This window comes from Schistocerca piceifrons, chromosome 5 (genome assembly GCF_021461385.2).
Source record: "Schistocerca piceifrons isolate TAMUIC-IGC-003096 chromosome 5, iqSchPice1.1, whole genome shotgun sequence".
Classification (NCBI taxonomy): domain Eukaryota; kingdom Metazoa; phylum Arthropoda; class Insecta; order Orthoptera; family Acrididae; genus Schistocerca; species Schistocerca piceifrons.
In genome coordinates this window covers 334,232,384-334,253,263 of record NC_060142.1, presented here as the reverse complement: position 1 = coordinate 334,253,263, position 20,880 = coordinate 334,232,384, and positions in this window count along the sequence as shown.

Genomic DNA, 20,880 nt, shown 5'->3' with positions numbered 1-20,880 from the left:
CAACCAATGTATTAGAATTTTTTATTTAAATAAGTATTTGTGGCAGGGTTATTTACTTTTAAGTAGCTCTCTGGATAGTGTGTGAAGCAGTTTGGCAAGTATCAGTGGTCAATATTTATGGGGTTTTACTGACGTACCCCAGTACAAATAAGTCCTTTCTCCTGTTAAAAGCCATATAAAAGATGTAAAGAGAACCTACAAAACTTGTAGGGAAAGGTGTTGAGGGAGATATGACTACTGCAAAAAAAAAAAAAAAACCTGCACTGGACTGGCAACTGAATTTAGCCTTAAACAAACCAATTTTTCATGGAATGTGATAGCAGCCCATAACACCATGTTCCTTTTAGTAATTCTGAATGAAATTTGTTGTAGCAAAGGAAAAAACAGGTGTCTCGTTTTTCTTATATACTAATTATTAGAATAAATATGCACAAGTTGTTTGAAAGTTACATAAATTACAAGGCTTTGTGATATCATACCTTGTTCGTCACATTTCAGTGTTCACATTGTTTATTGTTTACAGTACTCTACCAGTGATTTCACTCGTTTTTACAGCTGGTCACATTGTAATGGTCGCAGGGTTGGTCGCACAACTCACATACTCAGTTGATCCTGGGTCGTGGAAACTCTTGTTCTTGCCTGTTTTGTGGTGGTATCCATGCACTGCTATTGAGTTCAGCAGGTGTCGGATTTCTTGATTCTTGTTGGTCCAAACATGTAAAATCTCGAACAGCAGCTGCCACAAAAGCCATTTTCGACATCAAGGCAATATCCTCTTCATGGCAAAAATAGTTCCCATCACAACCCATGGAATAGATCTTATTTGAGAAAAGTTGAGTCTAGAAGACCTAACGATTCAGGAAACAGTCAAATCACGCTTCATGAAAACCACTGCCATGAATGATGATGATGGTGATGAAATGATGAGGACAACACAAAAACCCAGTTCCCAGGCAGACCTTCTTAGAATACTTCCAAAAAATCGCTTCCAGGGATTCCCATTTGATTTCCTGAAGCATCTGCATAACACTTGCAGGTTGTTCGAACCTACCAGTAACAAATCTACCAGCCCCCCTCCGAATTGCATCGATGTCTTTCTTTAGTGTGACTTGATGTGGATCCCAAACACTTGAGCAGTACTTAAGAACAGGACCCAATAGCATCCTATATGTGGTTTCCTTTGCAGATGAACCACACTTTCCTAGAACTGATGATGATGTTGGATTTGTGGGGCACTCAACTGTGCAGTCGCCAGCGCCCATACAAAGTTCCAGTTTTTACACAATCCAAGTTTTTTCACAATCCAATATAGTCACTGTCGCGAATGATGATGATGGTGATGAAATGATGAGAACAACACAAAAACCCAGTCCCTGGGCAGACTTTCGAAGAATTCTTAAAAAAAAAAAACGAAGTCGATCATTCGCCTTCCCTGCCACAAGCCCCACATGTTCATTCCACTTCATTCCGCTTCATGAGGGGAGCAAGAGGGAGGATCAGTACCAGAAGTCCCTCCTGCACACACCTTTCAGTGCCTTGCGGAGTATGATGTAGATGTAAGTGTAGATTTATTCCATCTCTTCTTAGCTAATTTATTTTTGGGGATTGTTGTTGTTTATGGCCAGTTTCTTTTCAGAAGTTTTTATTAGACGATGATTGTCTGTATTCTATCTGTTGGGCAAGGCAGTTTGAATAATGAAAATCCGTGTTACTGTATTCAACAGAGCGTTCAGTAATATTAAATTATTGTGTAATCTGTCCATTTAGAATTAGAAGTTGTGACCCTGGTGTCCATGGAAACTGTATTTCAAAGACTGTATGAAATTAATATATCTGTAAATTCCATGTTAGCCATGTTTCTAAGAGTGCATCATTGTTAAGGTCTACAAGTACTGCAAAATCATTTGGGGCTGGTGGGTCTAATTATGGAACTGAAACTGTCGAGAAAATGGGTTACATCTCCAGAAGGTGGTCTATATATTCCTGTTACTGTTTTACTGCATTGATTCCATGCTCTTTTAGATGAACTGCAATACTGCTACTTCTAGTGTTTCTTATTCACTATGTCGCTAAATAAGTACAAGTTTCTCAATCTCGATATGTTCACTAAAAAATATTGTCACATCACTGCCCTGAAGCTGCTTTCCTCAATATCTGTTTACCAATACATAAAATATTAGTTTGTAGTAATTAATTTCATTACAGTTTAGACTACTTTCAATTGATATTAACAAATGTGGCAAGTGCTCATTTACAAACACCGATAATATACTGAGTTTATTTCTAAGATGCTGCACAATCCTTAAGTGGTACCTGGGTTTCTGGTCTGTTTGTACATTGATGACAGACACAGTATTCTGTGAAGGTGAATTAAGATTATCTTCAGTGTTGTACTAATGTTCTATATGTGGGCAGAGAAGAGGGAAATGCTATAGCATATTATTTAAAGATCTAAAAATACTGCCTCTACTTTTTTTGTATGTGAAATACTACACTTTACAAAAAGGAGCTTCTTAAAAAAAGAACAGGTTTTTCAAAACTAACTGATTTTCACTCATATGAAATAAGGCAGAACATTATTCTTCATATGTACATAGTACATACAAACATATGAAAACGACTAGTGTATCATATTCGAATTATTATACAACTAGAAGCCGGACAGAAATTGCGAGCAGAATACAAAGGCCAAAATTGCATTTAATCGGAGAAGAAACTTACTCACCAGCAACAACATCAGTCTGAAAATAAGGAAAAGTATAATGAAAGGTTTCTTTTGGAGTGTGGCCCTATATGGATGTGAAACTTAGAGAATTGGAAGAGAAGAGAGAAGATGGCTAGAGGCCCTGGAGATGTGGTGCTATAGAAGGATAATGAAGATCAGCTGGAGAGACAAAGTAACAAATGAAGAGGTACTTAGAAGAGTACAGGAAACCAGATCTCTGTGGAGGCACATCCCAACAACAAGAGACAAACTTGTAAGGTACATCCTATGACATAACAACATCACTGGAACAGTAGCAGAATGAGCTATTGAGGGAAGGAATCGGTGGGGGCGACCAAGGATATCAACCTGCAACAGATTATGATTGACATTGGATGTAACACATACGTGGAAATGAAGAGGAAGGCAGACAGAAGAGAGGAATGCACTCTGCTGCAAACCAACACAGGGTTGAACACTAAAAGAAAGAAGAATATAACTACTTTATTCTTACATAAAATACATACTGATCTTAAATATGTGTAGTGAACTGAAAGAGAATTAATTTTCATCTACAGTGGAGAGTATGGTGAGCTGAAACATTCTGACCGATTAAAACTGTGTGGCAGACTGGGAACTGACTCTGGAATCTTTATCAGTGCTCTACCAACTGAGCCATCAAAGCATAACTCACGATCTGCCATCACAGCTTCATTTCCGCCGGTGCCCCATACTGTATCTTCGAGACTTCACAGACATTCGTCTGCTTACCTTGTAGGGGCTAGTACTCCTGGAAGAAAGGATATTGTGGTGACAATAGAATAGAATAGTACAGAATAGTAGTATATTGTCTCATAACATACAATTTCAATTCATTCGCTTACTCCACAGGAGACTCGTCAAAACCCAAGAATTTGCTTACAGTTTTTCTAAAAATATCATTAATTGTAACATACTGTACTGAATACATAATTGACACACAACTTGTGATTTATTTTTTTAAAATTACAAACTATAACATCATAAGTATGTGTTCTCTCCTATTAGATTTTCAGATCGTCCATCATGAGTTTGACACATAAGATTTCTTTCAGTCTTTATAAGTGAATAGTGAACAATCCTTTTCGTTTTACATATACTGCAGAGTTTCAGCATAAAGTTTTAAATGGTAAGTGTGCAGTATAAAAATTATTTTGATTCCTAGTGTTCTAATCGCTTTGAAATTAATTCACTAAAATATAGCGGGTTTACTATGACCAAGACAACCTGTTCATCGATGAACAGTGAGGGAACACTTAATATACTCATATTTTTAAGCAGTAGCCAACATGGTTTTCTTTGTTTTAGGTTGTGTATATTTCTAATGACAGTTTTTTGAAGCTTTAATATTCGAGACATATGGTTTGTACTATCCCGAAATATAATTCCGTACTTTATTACTAATTCAAAGTAGCTATGACATATTACTTTCCTTAAGGTTGTACTGGTAGCATTGTATAATGTAATCTTTGCCCATGCTAGGCTAATTAATTTGCTTTAAAGATACTGCATATGTAAGCACCATGATACATTTTTATCTAACTACATTCCCAGGAATTTCGACAGCTAACTTCCAGAAAGTCCTGGTTTTAGTGATGTATCGGAACTTCATTTGGCTTCACGTGCTCTGTTTTAACCTACACTGATTGATTTTTCTCCATTTTTAATTTTCATCCTTTTAAATTAAACCAAGTATCTAATTTTTGTAAATTATGTATGAGAGTTTGAAGAATTTGGTCGGTACTTTTACTTTCAATGATTACAGAGATGTCATCTGGAAATCAAACTAAGTGACAACCTTATGCAGTAAGTCATTTATGTAAAACAGAAATGGAATAGGACCTAGAACTCAACCTTGAGTTACTTCTTGTGACGTCGTTTTCCATTCTGATGCTTGATGTTATAGCTACTCTTTGTCTTTGGCTGGCTAGGTAGAACCTAAATCATTCCAATACAGTGCACATGATTTCATGGTTTTTTTTCCACTTTAGAGAGTAGTGAGCAGTCGTTCACACTTCCTACGGCGTTTGATAGCTCACAAAAAATTCCTGTGACATATATATAGAGTTGTTTGGAGATGAGCTAATTTTGTCAACAATCTGGTTGACAGCAGGTAATGTGCCTTTGTCGTTCTGGAACTCATACTGATTCTCTGAAATTATATTAAACTTTTGTATGAAATTTTGAATCTCTGTTCTCATAACCTTTTCAGATGTTTTTGATAGTGATGGAAGAAGAGAGATTGGGCGATGGTTCCCCATATGTTCATCTGCGCCATTTTTTAATTGAGGTTTAACTACAGCATTCTTCAGAGTATGTGAAAAACAGCCTCCTTAAAAGGGCTGATGAACTATTCAGGGCAGTGGCCGTGTAGTTATTTTAGAGACTACCATCAAAACTTTGGTTGGTGCACCATTCCATCCTCCTGATGTTTTTCTTTTTACTTATAATATAGTATTTTTCATGTCTTTGGCAGTAGTTCTGCTGAATGTATTGAATAGTTCATATTCATATTCCTCAGTTGCAATTAAATTTACCTTATCTATGTAATTTTGTATATTCATGCTTCATTCAGTTACACTTACACAGAATTCATCAAACAGTTCTGAAATTTGAGCAAAATTTACAATACATGTTTCCTCCATCTTCTTTTTGGAAATATCATGGCCTCTAGCTGCAGTGCTTGTTTCATCTTTGATCACTGACCGTAGTATCTTTGATTTTTTCACTATCTTAAAGAAATCTGTTTTTGACAGTCCTTTCTCTGCCTTTACAAGTCTTTTTTTACATACTTAATAAAATGAGGACTTTTTTCTGTTTTGGTTCACAGTGTAGCTGTCTTTCTTACACTAGATACTTTTATTCCTTCATTAATGCACTTTGCTTTATTTGCCATTATTTTACAGTATACATTTCATTAAACTGTGTGGTAAGTGCCAGTCGGTGTGGCCGAGCGGTTCTAGGCCCTTCAGTCTGAAACCGCGCGACAGCTACAGTTGCAGGTTTGAATCCTGCCTCGGGCATCGATATGTGTGATGTCCTTAGGTTAGTTAGGTTTAACTAGTTCTAACTTCTAGGGGACTGATGACCTCAGATGTTAAGTCTCATAGTGCTCAGAGCCATTAGATTTTCTGTGGTAAGTTTCCCAAAAAGTCAGAAAAATTTCCTGTATATTAAGTTCTATGTTCTATAGTCCACACCATGTTATGTAATCCATGGTGGAATAAGTCCATATTTTCTGTGCTGAACTGTCATATGGTGTTCGTGTTTTTGGAGCAAGGTTGTATTGTATTTGGCAGCTCCTTAAACAGGACACAATGGAAGAAAGTCATAAATCCAATCAAAACTTATTTGCCTCATTATAACTATAATTGGTTAAAATAGTATCTACATATGCTGATGACTAGCAGTTTATTCAAGCAAAACCAAGGAAATTAACACTGAAACCCGATTTTTGAACCATTTCAAGGAATTTTGTCAAGCTGTCGGATTCACTAGCTAACTCTATGTTAAAATTAGCAGCTAAAATGAATCTTTGTTGGTTTGTTTTTAAGTTTCTGCAATAGGCACTGCAATCTTGATAAAAAGAGTTTCGTTATTTCTGCTGCTGGAAGCCCACACACAGATAAAATAAGAATATTTTGGCCTAACTCCACACAGTAGGGTTCAGATACACATTCTTTATGAAGAGAATCAAAATCATATTTTCCTTTATATCCCATTGAGCTTTCCACAAGTATGCAGGGTCCTCCTCATGTTACATTACTCCTACAAAAGCTACAAGCAACATGTAAGTTTCTGTGCTCAAGATTTTGATATTGTCCTTTGTAAGCTAATGTTAATATGTTAATCTGTGCAAACCACTTTGAAATTTGCTCTCTCTGACAAAATGATTTGCAGTTCATTAAGTTTTGATTCTCTGTCGTCAGTATAGTTTGATCTTAACCCATTTACCTTAAAATGCATTACTAAAATATTTTTACTTTTTTGAATATCCTTAGGGCATCTGCTTTGGAAGATACTTATAACTAACTGCACCAACGCCGATTAAAAAGCAAGATAACCGAGTGTCCCATGATCACAGTTAAAACTTAATCGCGATTAAGTCGTTTCTGTGCTGCACCAATGTTAAGCGCCAATTACCCAAAATGTGGTAAGCTAACCAGAAGTTTGACTGCTGTTAACTCCGCGTGTTACAAAGGAAAACGCCCATATACACGCAAAGATAATGATATTCGCTGTCTCTCTGTGGTAAGGGTGTTGTAACCGCCTTGTTCTGTGGTACTTATGGGCTTTTCATATTGTTACAGTAACGTGAGCATTGTTACTGCACTATGGAAAACAAGAAAAGGACGCTGAATTTTACCGAATTCGAAGTAGACATACTTTTGGGGTTGGTTGCCTCCATTTCAGGTATATTAGAATGTGAAAAAGCGGATGGTCGCAGAGTTAGCGAAAAAGTGGATGCGTGGGGTCAAAATGGTTCAAATGTCTCTGAGCACTATAGGACTTAACATCTGAGGACATCAGTCCCCTAGAATTTAGAACTACTTAAACCTAACTAACCTAAGGACATCACACACATCCATGCCCGAGGCATGATTCAAACATACGACCGAAGCAGTCACACGGTTCCAGACTGCAGTGCGTAGAACCGTTTGACCACCACAGCCGGCCGGATGAATGGGAAAATATAGTAAGACAATTTAATTCAATTCCAGGTAAGATTAAATTTTATTTGAATCATATATCAATAAATATCTGTTACTAATGTAAATTAATACACTATTTTTCATAGTGCTTAGATTAATATTGAATAACAATTCAAGATACACACAACAAAAATGATATCAGCTAATACAAAATATATCCATTTCAACTGTAACAAAAAGAAGGCCTGAAAGGCTTAAAACATGTTACGAGAATTAGAAGAGGAGGATGCAGAAGGATTTGGCTGAAGAGAAGGTTCAAGTCTATAAAACACGAGGAGGGAAGGCAGTACCAGTACCTAAGAAGAGTCTACATCAGGCAAAACTACTGTAAATAGTTGCCTCATCATTGAAGCCACTGGAAAATACCTTTGTTTCGGATGCACAGTACTGTGTAATAATGGATCTAAATGTAGATGTAGTTGATGATGCAGCAGTTGGTGATGCCAGCAGTGCTACAAACAGTAATGGAACTGTAATTGCTGCTGAAGCTGGCGAAAGCCTGATTCCAGCACAGGTTGTTATGGAGAATCTCCAGCAACCCTTCTCCAAACCTTCAAGTGCAGGAACACAAGAAACATGTAATCAGAGAAGGATGCCACCGAGACCTAAACCAACATCCTCCTCTGCATTAGACAGTGTGATGCGGAAGAGGGTGGAAGTACTCCAGCAGCAGCTGGAAATGATGAAGAGACAACATACGAAAGAAATGAGAATAAAACATCTAAAAATTTTGGCACTAAAAGAAAAATTAAAATATTGGAAGCAAAAGAATTCTACTGAATGTAATGTAAATGTTTAGAAAAAATTTTGTTATTTGTGCACTATTATAATTTCAAATAAAAATATTTACATATTTCACATGTATTAAATAACATTTTACCTCAGTGAAAATGTTCATCAATTATAGTGCAATGAACTGCGCATCCTGGTAATGTGTCATCATGATACATTTGTTGACCGGGAGGCATTGGCTCATTATCGTCAATATCAGGGCCCCTCTCGCTATGTAATAGCCTCTGTACCTGCATAATTTCCATATCTTCTGGTGTCTCTTCCTTGCTTGTGCTCCTTGCAATTTTTGCAAGACAGCCGTACTCACTGTAACTTCCATTGTCTTTTGTGGATTACACCTCATTCCCATAGATAAAATGGGGAATCTCCTCCTCCACAAACCATATTGTCTCTCCACAGTGTTCCTTGTTGTTATGTGAGACCTATTATATCGGTGCTCTGCCGCACTCTGTGGATTTGAAAGTGGTGTCAATAAGTAAGGTGTGCACACATAGCCACTATCTCCTAGTAAGTGACTGACTGGTATTTCACCATTTTCAAACTGTGCCCTTCAGGCGCAATTACGAAATATTGTACTATCATGCACAGTGCCAGGGTACTGAGCCACAATGTTCCGTATTATTATACTGTGGTCGCTGATTGTTTACAATTAAAGGGGAAATATGATTTCCTATTACAGAAAAGTTCTGCATTCTGTCCCCCAGGTGAATGAATCCTTATGTGAGTGCAATCCACTTTACCAATGACTCTAGGAAATCCAGCCAGTGTGTTGAAACCATCTATCACAGAGCGTACTTCCTCTCGAGAAGGAAACTTTATGTATTGACGAGACATTGTTGCTATGATTCCCAACATTTCACTTATAATTCTTTGTGCCATTGTAGAATGTACATTAGCACTGTCACTAATTACTATATTAAATGCTCCAGTTACGTATGCCCTTAACGTCGTCAGAAGTCTGTTCAAGGGCTAGACCAGATTATTTCGGTAATTTGGAAATTTTAACCTATTGAGGATTTGATCCAATAACTACCACACTGTTTCTTTTGAAAGACGAAACCACTCTTCAAATTTCTGGTCACCTTGATATTCGAAAGGATTTCCCCTTTCCACAAGTATACCAACATGGTGCGGCGATTTATATGTTGAGGATATAGCATTTCTTCGTCTTCTATACCACCTAAAACATCGAAACGCGCTGCCATGTTACTTGTTTACAATAGGTTAACCGCGGTCAATTCCAGATAATCGACCCTTTGAGCTCGGTTAACTTTAATCGCTATCATATCCCTCGATTAACTTTGACCGAGGTTGGTGCAGCCAAATATCGAGTTAATCAGGGTTAAATGCTGACTTGACCATGGTTAACTTTTAATCGGCGTTGGTGCAGTCGGCCCTTAATGTATTTTCGTTTCAACTCTGTTGTTAATTTTACACCACCATTTCTACAGGCTAGTTTCCCTCATTAAGTATGATCTTACAAATATCACTGTGCAGACCGCTGAATGTAGTTGTGCCTAACGTTTGTTTCAGTATTCCTTCTGTAAAGTTTTTACTTATTGAATCGCCAGTTATTAAGAAGACATTTCTGGTACTCTGTTTGTCATTGTCTTGATACTTCCTTCCTTTTGTTTTTGTGCTTTATTGCAATACACTTATATTTGTTTATGTGTTAAACATATTCCGAATTTCTTTCTATACCTACTCTCATCATTATCACTTTTTTCGGTTTGCGTACAACTTTTAACACTTTTAATTCTAATGTCTCTTGGCTATTTTCCACCGTTGTTTCCATAAACCCAAAAACTTTTTTTTCTTTTAAGAGATACATCTTTTCATGCATCAAGATTATTATTTATTTTCTGAGAGGTTTGATGTCGCTATTTGATAACATGATGATATCGTCTTTTGTATTTATCATGTACAGAAGACCTTCAAGTTTGTCATGAACACAGTCTCGACATGAGCAACTAATACTGTCACTTACGAATTTCAGATTCACGTTTGCACACCAGAAGCTGCTCTTTACCCTCAGGATGCATTTTTATCTCTCTTTTTCGCGTTATTGACACGAATAATTGCTATAAAACTGCTTTTTATCTAAAACTAATGTGCCACTGCTCTGATCTAACAGCGCTGTCTTGTAGGCTTAGCTACAACCTAGCAGATCGTTTCCAGAATGAATTTTCACTCTCTAGTGAAGTAGACATAGATTTTAAATTTTCTGACAAATTAAAAGTGTATGCCAAAAGTACTTTAAGATGGGACCTTTAGCATTTGGAGTCAAGTGCTTAATCAATTGACCTTTCCAAGAACCACTCACAATCTGCCCTCATATCTATCTGCTATACTTCTGCTGAAGCTGTCTGTAGATGGGGTGGTAGGGAGCATGGAGAGCGCATGCCCTTGATAGGCAAGAGTCCTAGGTTCAAGCTGTAAATTGCTAGGACATTTTGAACTAAAACTGTTCTTACTTTACTACTGCTTCTATCCAGTCTCTGAATTTTGGAGTGTCATAATAAATAAGTATAACTCATCAAATATTGTTCTTTACATTACCACATTACATTCTGTTTATGCTTACATTCACAATATTGAGCTTGTCAACACTCTGATTAGCTAATATAATATAAATTAATTGTATTATTCCTAACATTACATGCACAAACAATGTTTTGTACTATGGAGCAGAAAAACTGACAGCTGGAGGGGTAAGCATTAAAGGTACCCACATTTCTTCATATTTCCCACAGCCATTTGTTGCGACACAGTTCACTTGCTGAACGATTTGCCCAAAGGCCAGTACCTGTCAGGCTGAAATTGGCAGACTATGGCACCAAGTAATATTGTTTGACATGGATTCACATTTATGTTATAAGTTTTTCACATGAAAATGACATGATTAATGAAATCGGCAAGTAGTACATTGCAACAAATTCTTTGCTAGACAGTCGTTTTTCCCTCGTGCAATCCGCAAGTGGAACAGAAGGGGGGAAATATGACTTTGGCGCAAATTGTGCCCTCCGCCACACACCTCTTGGCAGCTAGCGGAGTACATATGTCGATGATGTAGATGTAAAAAATACTGTAGTAAAATACAATAGTTCCATTCTTTAACCTTATCCTATTTAACAAATTCGCATGTGAATTACAGTATATTATAGCAAGATGCAATGTTACAGTTCATTAATAAATCTATTTCCCTTATAAGGGAATGAAACAGGACTCCAAGGTTTGGTACTGTGGAATGGTCACTGTTTGTTACTGTTCTATGAATTCCACTTTCCAAAATATAACTTACCGCCAACCTTTTCTAATAGACCACAGACATCAGAATTTTTAGTAATACTGACAATAAAATCAATAAAATGTGATATAATGATGATAAGAAATTGTTTAATGCCAGTGTAATATGTAAAATATTTAAATATTAAATAATAATAACAATAATAATTTGGATGGAAAAAATTATTTGTTTTAGTCTATGTCACACTTTTATTTTGTCTAATGACTACTGAATTCGATAGCAGCCATGTTATGATCAATAAATCACAGTCAAAATGTTTATTAAGAAACATTTAAAAAATATGTTTTTAGAAAATATTTTCTTTTGGTGCTAACATATGTCATAAATTGCAACCATAAAAGATAGACAGTCCCTTACTCTCAGCACACAGCTGTCTAGCTCACTTGCCCCAGAAAGTGTGCATATCCTTGAAGTACAGGTCAATGTTATGCTTTAAACATATGGAGAGTGCGGTCAGAAGCTATAAGAGAGCCCCCTATATTCTTTTATTTCTTATAAGAGAGTAAAAATAAGGAAGATATTTAAAAATAAAAATTGTGTGGAACATAAGAAGACAAAGAACAAGACATAAATATGAACCAATTTTCGGTGCAATAAAACATCAAATCACAATAATACATTTCAGTTGCAATGTTCCCATCCATCATTTGTATAAATTGGAAATTTGCGGTAAGGACTATGGGACCAAACTGCGGAGGTCATCGGTCCGTACGCTTACACATTACTTAATCTAACTTAAACTAACTTACGCTGAGGTCAAAACACACACCCATGCCCGAGGGAGGACCTGAACCTCCGACGGGGAGGAGCCGTGCGAACCGTCACACAACGCCTCAGACCGCATCGCTACCACGCATGGCTTTTTGTATAAAGTGCTTACCACTACAGCAATTATACGGTGTGAGTATGATATAACTGAGGTACAATATGGTATGGAATGATAATAATGCTTTATTGCATGACTATTTACACAGTAAAAGGTACACGTCTATTCTCCTTGGAATTCAAGAACGCACTTAAGTCTGTAGTCAAGTCACAGATATTCCACTTTTGTATGTCAGCAATGTACATTGCAGTGGATAACCCCACAGAGCTCCCACTCTAATGCATAGCATTGAAGGGAAGACGAGAGTGGGCTCAGTGACTGCTCAGCAGTGGGTACTACCGTGAATTAATGGTCATGCCATAGCTGGCACATTCAAGAGACAAAACTGAATTGTTTCTTGAACTGCTGCTGAGCAGATGCACGTGATCAGTCGTGCCATGGCTGGCGTTGGGTGTGGTATGAGTGTTGAATGGGTGATATGGCTGTAGCTGATGCGGAAAGTGTCTTTTGTGTCCACATGGTACGGCCAAAGAGACAAGAGTGTTGATGGTGAGGGTGTTGGCTTGAGGAGGCCACTAGATGCCAGAGAGACTTCGATCTGATCAAAGTGACAGCAATATTAATGGAACAATGCTGTTGATAATGAGCTGGTAATTTATTTGCCTGGTTGAACATCGATGGGTGTGGTCAGCATAGGGGCTGTCCATGGTGGAACGGAGGCTGTGGCTGGGCAGCAACACTTGGAACCAACCTGTTTTGAATCAAGGTTGAAACTAATGTAAACAGAGATGCAATCAACAGAGTCTAGCATTTTTGTGATGAACTTGTCTTGGGTGGAGGAACTGAAGTTGCCAGTGACGGTTGAAGGTGATTTGTGTGATTGAAAATGATCGAAAAGCCATTATTGTGTCGCATTCGATTTCTCCAATGTGTCCTGAATGTGGCCTTGTAGAGTATTGTCAATATGTAGTAGATGTATGATATTCGAACATGAAGCTAGGTGAATGTACTTGGTAGTGTCAATGTTGTTTTGTAAAGATGCACAGCAGGCTGCAATCAAATGGCGTGGCAGTAAGACATGTAGAAGAGACTTTGCAATGGTGTGCCATACAGCCGGAGGGATGTGCCTGATGCCACCAGTGGCGTGGTAGCCAGTTGGTAAGGCAGAGAATGCTGTACTAACATCGGTGCTTTGTTGTTTGTCTTGGGTTGTTGCCAGTGCATTTGGTTTGTAGAGCTGGGAGCGGACATAATCGAATATCATTTAGAAGTGATTGGTTGGTGGGACCTGGACTACACGTTCACTCCAATTCTCGTCGTCACGACAGTTGTTTGTTGAGGTCATGAGCTGCTGGTACGACAGGGTAAGGGCAACAAATATGTCGTTATTATACTGTGGTAGCTACATGTTCTTTGTAGCCGGTCGGGGTGGCCAAGCGGTTCTAGGCGCTACAGTATGGAACCGCCCAACTGCTACAGTCGCAGGTTCGAATCCTGCATCGGACATGGATGTGTGTGATGTCCTTAGGTTAGTTACGTTTAAGTAGTTTTAAGTTCAAGGGGACTGATGACCTCAGAAGTTAATTCCCATAGTGGTCAGAGCCATTTGAACCATTTGTTCCTTGTATGGAGTGTATCTGATGATGAACGACAGTAGATGTAACATTGATTAATCACCAAGACCTTGTTAGTTGAGTGGACACACCGCTTCAGTATGTTGATGGATGTACAATTGTCTTCCTGTTGTTTTTCTTGAATGGTCCACGTACCAGGTAGGGGTGGTGGCATAGGGGTAAAAGTTCCTGGGATGGAGCGGCTGATGTCGAAGTACAGGAGTGCAGCAATTTGTACATTCGAGGAGAGGTGGAACTGGTATCAAGAGAACATATCTAAGTCTGGTTTTATAATGTCCTTAACAGAGAATGTCCATGTGAGGTGACAGATGTAGAATCCAGGTCATGGATTTGTGCACTACCATCGGCGAGCTGGCAGCATCATATGGTTACAATGCCATCAAGTGCTGTAGGGTTGATGTTAGAACTTGGATCTCCCGAAAGGCGATTCGTTGGAGAGAAGGATAGCGTTATCACAGTTAAAACAAGATTCAGAAATGGTTCAAATGGATCTGAGCACTATGGGACTTAACTTCTGAGGTCATCAGTGCCCTAGAACTTAAAACTACTTAAACCTAACTATCCTAAGGATATGACACACATTCATGCTCGAGGCAGGATTCGAACTTGCGACCGTAGCGGTAGCACAGTTCCAGACTGTAGCGCCTAGAACCGCTCGGCCACTCCGGCCGGCTACAAGGTTCTCAGAAGTGGGACAAGTGAAGGTGGAAACCGTGTGGAACACTCATCAGATACCAAGTAGACGATAACATCATGTTCGTCTGTGCAATTGGAAATGTGAAGTCCTGTAGCACTCATGGTCAGTGCAATGAGGGAAGATACACTGCTGTGTGGAGCCTTGAGGCGACTAGAATAGTCTTTTCAAATAGATGAACTTGTTACAGGCATCACTGAGTAGGGACAAGACAGGCAACAGTCAAGCAATAATCGAATTGGATTGCATAAACATGATGTCATATGGTGTGTAGTTGCTCGGTGCAGTGCATTTAGCAATGTTCTGTGCAAGTCTCAGCATAGTGAAATTAGTGCTATAAAGTGGCTGCATGGGAACAGCATAAATGACAATAATCTGTGCAGAATCAGGCACTGCTAATGGTATTCTGTGCGGCACAAATAGTATGGGAGCGAGAGAATGGTTGATGTCAGGCAGAGGTCAAGGTCATCACTCTGGCTGGGTGGGACTGCTCTGTGCTGGGTAGTGGTGGTGATGTCACTGTAGGAGGCGGTCAGGTGAAGTCGGTTGGGCTCAGACTCTGAGTGAAGTAAGCACACTGAGACTGGTACTGTGGTGCATGGTCGGCAGTATTAATGTCAACAATATGAATGTATTGTTTGTGTTCGGTGGACTGTTCTTCATGTATCTGATTATCTGTTGTCTTTTCAGAGTATAGAATGTTGTCGAATGACGGCGAATTTGGTCTGTCGGAACGTTGCAGTCTAGCTGTTGTGCTGTATTGCGGCCACACAGGAATGGCGATGAGGTTCCACATTGTAAGGTGGCAGATTAAATGAAGCTCAATTTCGCACCTTACATTAGAGTTTTTATGCATCGTTGTGATGAGGTGAATATGTCACCAGACATACTTTGGTAAAAATGAGCAGCTGTTCTTATAGAAATGTACAGTATGCAATGCAAAAGGATGACAATCAATTGACAGCATTAACACACCAAACCCATATCCTCCATGTTAGTGAGCAAGAGGTGAAACAAGCTGCTGGAGGAAACGTTTCGTTTGGGAAGCAAATGCGAGGGGCGACATACTGGGCCCGTCACGTGCGGGGTACAACAGAAAGCTCTTAAAAGCGGCCCACAGCGAGAGACAGCGAACGGGCCATGTGACTTATCCAGGGTGACAAGTAGCAGGCCACCGGCGTGGTACAGAAAGAAGCTTTAGAAAACTGCATTGGGGAATTTCCAGATGGATACAAACAAACCAGTGACGCAGTCGATCACTTGAACTGCATGTGGTACGCTAGTGATGTATGCACGTAACTTTTAGGCACAAAATATCCGACTGGCTGACACGAACTAGGAAGGAAAGGAGTGCCATAATTTCGATGCAGTTTAATGGCAGGCCCTTTGCGATTAGCAGAGAAAGTTTCCACAAAATAAGAGGAACGCTCCTATTGTCGGGAAAAGCCATGAGGTGGAGTATGAAAGGACCCAGGTGAGGGACGGTTTTGCTACAAGAGAGACAAGACAGAAAATTTTGGGGACTCTCCTCTCAACTCGCATCAAGTACAGAACTGGGCACCTGACTCTATGTATGGTGCAGAGGGGGAATTTTGTGTGAACACTGCATTCACTGCGTCTGTCATTCAGATAGATATTAGCTATAGCATTGTTGAGCTCCAACTGCAGAGAAACGAACCAGCCACATAGTTAATTGTTCTTTCGAGAACTGAGTGGGTATTATAATATGCATGCTGTTCCAGCCATGCGCCTGCATATCGTCATATTTCAAGACTAGGGATGAGTGCATGTTTTCTCGCCTAACGAGAAAAATAGGAGAATTTCTGTTGATAAAATCAGCAAAGGTTTTGATTAGATTTTATAGGAATTTCAGAGGATGAGAGCAGACATCCAGCTGAGAGCTCATCGCAGCTAAGGTAAATACCACAAGCAGAGGTGTTAACTCGTTGGTTCACCAGCTTACGTCCACTGTGAACTCGAACAACACTGCATAATCTTTTGCTCAGCCTGTCACAAAAAACTAATCATGCTCCTTAGACTTGATTGTCAAGCTAAATAGTACGAACTTAGAACTGGAATCGGATGATTTGTCGTAAAATTGGCCAACTTCACGACGTAATAGTAAGAATAATTTTGTAAGGAAACTTTGGTAAGAAATTTGATATTGTTGTGTTTAGAGTTATTTCTATTACTCAGGACGAAATGCGTTATCTTAGCAACTGTCCTAACACTGTCACATTTCAACCTACATAAATTCGTGTATTTCCTTGACACTAATTCTGCATTAAAACCAATTTGTGTACAGCTTAAATACCGTTGTGCTCTGTCATAGAAGAAGGGTCCACTCCTTACCCTAGTCTTTTATTCTATAGATGCATACACACTCACAGGCGTTTCTGCTGATGTCTGATGAAAGAGAAAAGGAGTGGAGTGTCAGATAATGGCGACCCTGCCAGGATGGCAATTAGTCAAATTGGAAATAGAAATTAAAGTTTAGTGTTGAAAAAAAAAGGTTACTTAATGTATGTGTCTGCATAGTGGTCAGAATACTGTACATGTGTGATCCAATGAGTAGAAAAAAGTTATATTAAGGAGTAAAGTTCTGTGTTTGTGTAAAAGTAGCTTGTGCATGACCTTGCTGGCGCACCCAAAGTTATTCGCGGCGTTGTTGAATTGCTTTGAATATTCTCAAACAGTGAAAGGCGTTGCTAATGATGTGTTCATAGTCTAAGAAACTTTCTATGATATTTTGAAGACGTATCAGGTCATATAGTTTCATGTTGAATAGAGCCCAGGCTCGCGCAAATCGAGAAAGACAGAGGTTAGTTAGACGATCGGAGATGGTGGAAGGACGAAGAACATCGCATATAGGGCAAACTGAAGATCTTGATAGGATAGAAATTGACGTACAACAAAAAGTATCGAGGGCAAGTCACGAAACCGGACAAAGTGACAATGCAGGGGGGATGGTGGCAGTTTCGCGATTGGTATCACAGTCTGAGACTGCACAAAAACGAACAAATGGCAGGTCTAGTGGGTCAGAAGTAGAATCGGAGGACGAGTAACTTTGGTACATTGAACCAAATGTAGTAATTCTGGAAACGGGACAGTTTCCAACGGAAATAATGTGTGTGAGTGCGTCAGCACTATGCGCGGAAGTCGGTGAGACGTCACGTGAAAGACGCGAACGGCAAAATTTACACCAAATGGTGACAGGTGACGATGGCGAAGAATCAGATAGCTTGTTTGCAATGTTGAAGCAATTCACTATTGTTGTCAAGCAAACAAGTGAAACGACTAATGCAAGGTTAGCAAACATAAAAACTGAAAAGACAAATTTAAAAACTGAAACAGCGAATTTAAAAACAGCAACAATTGCAGGGTTGGCAGACTTAAAAACCGAGACAAATGTTGCATTAAATGGTCTTGAATTCGAAACCAATGCTGGGTTAGAAACAGTCCGTAAAGATCAGCAAAAATTGCGAACGGAAGTTAATGAACATTTTACTGAAATCCGGAGAGGTGGGAGACTCGCGCAAATTAATTCAATCGCTAATCGCTGAACAGAAAAAGATGCGTTCTGACATTGACCAGGTGCAGGATGCAGTGTCTAATGTTAACCAAAGAGCTGATAAGATAGCACCTAAGACGTCTGGTAAGGCGCAACAGATCGTGAAAGAACTCAATCTCAGAAAACGAGTCATGCGAGCCTCATTAAAAAGATTCGATACACGCACTGAAAACATCGTCTCGAAAATTCAACAGCGGTATGAACAGCTTCGTACAGAACTGAAGCAGTGTATCGAGAACCATAAAGAAGGCAGTAGTGGGGCAACGGAATCGATAGTTATCATCCTACAAAGTGGTGAAAAAATCAAGAGGTAAACAAGTCAGTTATGCAATCTTCCGTGGCAGTAGCGGAAACACAAAGAAGTCATGAGATTTCACTTGTATCTCCACAAGAGGTTGCATCGTTATTTTCCGAAGTAAATGGGAGGACAACGGTTGAGACAGGTGAACGAAGAAGGTAAGGTGTGTTCACAGCAGACAATGGTGCGAGAACTGCGCCCGTTCCAACAGAGCGGCAGCCGACCCTCCGAATGTACGCGAATGACTCGATAACCGCGCAATTTACGGCGACACTTGTACCAAATTCTCAATTTCCGTGTTACAATACAACAGGCCATATACCGCAGGTCAATATAAACCAAATACAAAGACAAAACGTTTCTTTCAGTCCGATACACGAGGAACGGTACGGTTTAGACAATTGCACATCACTGCATAGATGCGATGCTAGATGGGACTCAAATACATCTCAGGATCCAAATGTGGCAGGGCGAATAAAAGAAAACATGGCGCAGTTGAAGGGAACAGAACAGGTTGCAAAAACACAAACGCATATGGTGTAACAGAAAAATTTGACAATGATCTCTTTTTGACAATCAGAAAAGTCCAACATTCCAAAGAAAGCGGGAACGACTTACACCCTCGCACGTTTATACATCAATTTCAGGTCGGTTTACCAGTGCATTGGCCACTTAGCTATAAACTTGACTTTGTTTGTGATCAAATCGACGCCGCAATAGCGCAAACCATGCAAAGAGTCGCTGCAAACTGTCAGTCGTATGAACAATTTAAATCTGCATTCTTGGCGCGATACTAGTCCACAGAAACCCAAAATAGAATAAAATATGAATTGTTACAAAAAGAGTCATTTGAAAATTCGGAAAACGGCAGTTAGATTTTTTAATCAAATGGAAAAAAAGAATCAGTGTTTAGATAATCCATACAGTGATAGTGAACTGATACGTATGTGCACAATGAAGTTACCGTTGCGTTATCAGCAACCGTTGGTTGGTAGAGCAGGAGATAATATACAGGCATTCAAAGGGATATTAAGAAAACTTGAATTCATCTTCAGTGAAGATGGCGCGAAGAAACAACGTCAAGTGAGAGAAACCAATGGTTGGGGGAATAATAGCAACATATTGGCCTTTAATAATGCTTACAATGGCAATAACAATGTCGGGAAAGGTAATCGTTTTGGAAAGAATAGTAATCGCCCATGGAATACTAATAGCTATGGTTTTGGAAACTCACAGAGGTCAAACAATAACTATGGTTTTGGTGACCCACGGAATTACAATAACGGCTTTGGTTCTAGAAAGTAAGGTGGTAACTAAAATCCGTGATATGATCACCGTGCAAACGAAGCAGGAAGGTTTAGGAGTTTTCCATCACAAAACCCAAGTTATTCAGGTGGAACTGGGATGCCTAGAACGCAGAAAAGTAGGGAGAATCAGACTTCAGCAGGGACAAAAGACGCGAAATGAACCAGTACAGGAAGTCGAGATGAGGCTACCAAACCCAGGTTTTTAGGGTTGTTTGGGGGAAGAGACCAAACAGCGAGGTCATCGGTCTCATCGAATTAGGGAAGGAAGTCGGACGTGCCCTTTCAGAGGAACCATCCCAGCATTTGCCTGGAGCGATTTAGGGAAATCACGGAAAACCTAAATCAGGATGGCCGGACGCGGGATTGAACCGTCGTCCTCCCGAATGCGAGTCCAGTGTGCTACCACTGCGCCACCTCGCTCGGTCCAAACCCAGGTAAAAGAATTGACGAGATGGACGGTACCAAGACCAGTCAAAAGTGATTCACTAGCCAAATGAAGTTGATTTTATAATTAATCACGTAAATAGACTTAGCTTTGATCAGCAAGTTTCTGAAGTAGGTTGAGGGGGTGATCAGATACCAGGGAAAACGAGGTACAGCTGCGACCTGGATTGGCGCTGCAGTCTGTTAGCCAACTTGCATTTCTTTTTTGCAATGGGTAGGCCTACAATCAATAAGTGAACGACTGCCTAGCTCGAATGTCTTTTTGCTGTCAGGCTGCAATCACATACATCTGGACATGTCTTCTGTTACTGCATGTAATACAAAATGACAAACTACCATGAACAGAGGGAATTTGGTGTTGCTTTGTCTATGGTAATGGAAAGCAAGCCATCTATTAGTCGTTTGAGTCAGTATTCGATAGTGCTTGTTTAATGCTGTATTGATTTGTTGTAAGGATTGATTAAGTAGTGGTTATGATATGGTTGAGGTACGACACAGTACAGAACAATAATAATGCTTTATTGCATGGGTATTTACACTGTACAAGGTACA